The following is a 2772-nucleotide window of genomic DNA, read 5'->3' as shown; positions in this document are numbered from 1 at the left end:
CAACACCATTACACCTCGGGTGTCAGAGCTCGGAGTTCAATTCCGGCACTGCCTGTAAGGTGTCTCCACGTTCATCCCGTGGAATGAATGGGGTTTCCCCGAGTGCTTTGGTTTCCTCTCACAGTCCAAAGACCCACTGGGTAGATTAATTGGTGGCTGTAAATTGTCCTGTGATGAGGGTAGGGCTAATCATGTTCGTCAGGGGTTGCTGGGTGGGGCAGCATGGCTCAAACAGCCTACTCACTAAAATAAATAAGTTAAAACAATATCATATTTTTTAAAAGATGGGTGATCAATTGTAGCAGAGCGCTGTCACAATCAGGAATTTAAGATTAACACAGCTCTTTAATAAACAAAAGCACACTTTGTGGAAATGAGGTGCAGCACAAACCGTATTAGCAAAGGAGCATTCCCGGCACTTCCAGTTAGTGAGTACTGGATTGTGAAGAAAATCTTCACACCTTCACCAGCTCTTCTGCCAATATTACGTATAGGCTGTCTGGTTACTGACCAACTCGCCACGGGAAATCAAAACCTCTCAGAGGTGCGACTCCACTCTGGTCTGGAGATCAGTCCAGCCTCTGCACACGATTGAGCTGTGTCATGCCTGGTATATTATCTGGCAAATGGATAATATAAGCTCCCGGCACACTTTCTTCAAGTGTTATTGTGGCAAGGCAGTAGGCTAGTTTCAGATGATTTATGGTACCAAAGGAATCAGGAGAGAGGTGAGTGTAGAAAGGCAGGAGGGGATTCTATACTATATCAGGTCTTATTTAATGTCAGTACAACATTGTGGGCTGAAGGACCTGCAGTGTGCTTTAAATGTTCTATAGCAGGGACATCCTAGTGCCTCAGTCACAGAATGGATTGTTTTAGGAAGGTGATAACTATGAAGATGGATAGAAGAATGTTATCCAGTGGTGTTGCTATAGATAACACACACAAAATGCTGTAGGAACTCAGAATTTAGTAAATATTCGATGTTTTGGGCCGAGACCCTTCTTCAGGACTGGAAAAAGAATGAGAAGTCAGCATAAAGTGAGGAGGGGGAAGAAGTGCAAGGTGGTAGGTGAAAGGTGAAACCAGGAGCAGGGGACGGGGTGAGGTGAAGAGCTGGGAAGTTGATTGGTGAAAGAGATAAAAAGGGCTGGCGGAGAGGGTAGAGGATCATGGAAGAAAGGGGAGAAGCACCAGAGGGAGATGATGGGCAGGTAAGAAGGTAGGAGAGTGAGGGGAATGGGGAATGGGGTAGGGGAGGGGGCAATTACTGGAATTTCCAGAAATCGACGTTAATGACTTCAGGTTGGAGGCTACCCAGATGGAATGTAAGGTGTTGCTCCTCCAACCTGAGTGTGGCCTCATTGTGGCAGTAGATGAGACCATGGGCTGACATGTCAGAATGAGAATGGGAAGTGGAATTGAAATGGGTGGTTACCAGGAGATCCTACTTTTTCTGGCAGACAGAATGTAGGTGCTCAGCCAAGGAGTCTACACTGGGTCTCACAGGAGCATCAAATACAGTAAATGACCCCAACAGATTCACAGAAGTGTCGCCTCACTGAAAGGACTGCTTGGGGCTGAGTGGTAGTGAGGCAGGAGGTATAGGGGTAGGGACATGTGCTCACTTGTTCTGCTTGCAAGGATAATGACCAGGAGGGAGGGTCAAGTGGACAAGGGAGTCGCGTAGGGAGCCATCCCTGCAGCAAGACGCGCTTGGTGGTGGGATCCCGTTGAAGATGGCAGAAGTAGCTATAGAATATGGTGAATAGACAAACGTCAAAATAGATGGAGATCTACAAGGGTTTCTGGATCAGGCAGAAGCATGCTCTTCAACCCACCATCAGTCACCAGCACTTGATCCACAGCCTTGTATATCTTGGCCATTCAAGTGTATTTAGTTGTGAGTTCCTGTTTTCAGCACCTCACCTAATATTTCCTTTAGTTATAGTAAGAGGAGGTTGGAGGTTGTAACATGACACTCGGAGAGTCAACGAAGATGATAGTTCACATAAAAAAAAAGCCACAATGTGATGATCTGGATAAGGCAATTTGGAAGGTAGTCAGCCTGGAACTCTATCAAAAGGCAGTCAAGTTTCTGTAAGTTCTTATTATTAATACAAGTTCACGGAAAGTAATGCAATGCCTCATTCATAAGCCAATAATTCTTCAGAAAAGAACTGTAGAGAAGCGTCGAGAGCTCTCTACTGAATCCACATGAAATCTGGATGGGCACATTTAGCAATCCTCCCAAGGGACAGTGGCCAAAAGGGACATTAGTGTAGGGTAGGGGCAAATAGTTATGTTGATCGTGGCTGGGCGCCCTCCCATATGATCTCTTAATGTATAATTTTATGCAAGAGGGCCAATCTGTAATGGCGCAACAACCCAAGAACCAAAAACATTATAAGGGTGTCTGAGGATCACATGCTCATTTCTTTCAAAGCAACATAGGTGCAGACCCTAACATGGAAGGAAATTTTAAGATTTGAAACCAATAATTATAAATTTAGTAACCACATTAACAGCAGACTTGGGCATTCCAAGGTCACATCCTTTTCACTTAACCCATATCAGCTGCAATCAATGCAACGATATATTAAACCTGAATAAGTCCATTGTTGCTCAAGGTACGTCTAGCATTGAGACCCTTCCATAGCCACTATCTTTAAATACTATTGTCCAATTTATCGATGTAGATTTAAAGGATGTCTGACCATTTCTAAGGAAACATTACAACCTGCTTTTAAATAAGAATATACCACAGTGAAC

The sequence above is a fragment of the Mobula hypostoma genome, chromosome 20 (assembly GCF_963921235.1).
Source record: "Mobula hypostoma chromosome 20, sMobHyp1.1, whole genome shotgun sequence".
Classification (NCBI taxonomy): Eukaryota; Metazoa; Chordata; class Chondrichthyes; order Myliobatiformes; family Myliobatidae; genus Mobula; species Mobula hypostoma.
Note: the sequence above shows the minus strand (reverse complement) of the source record.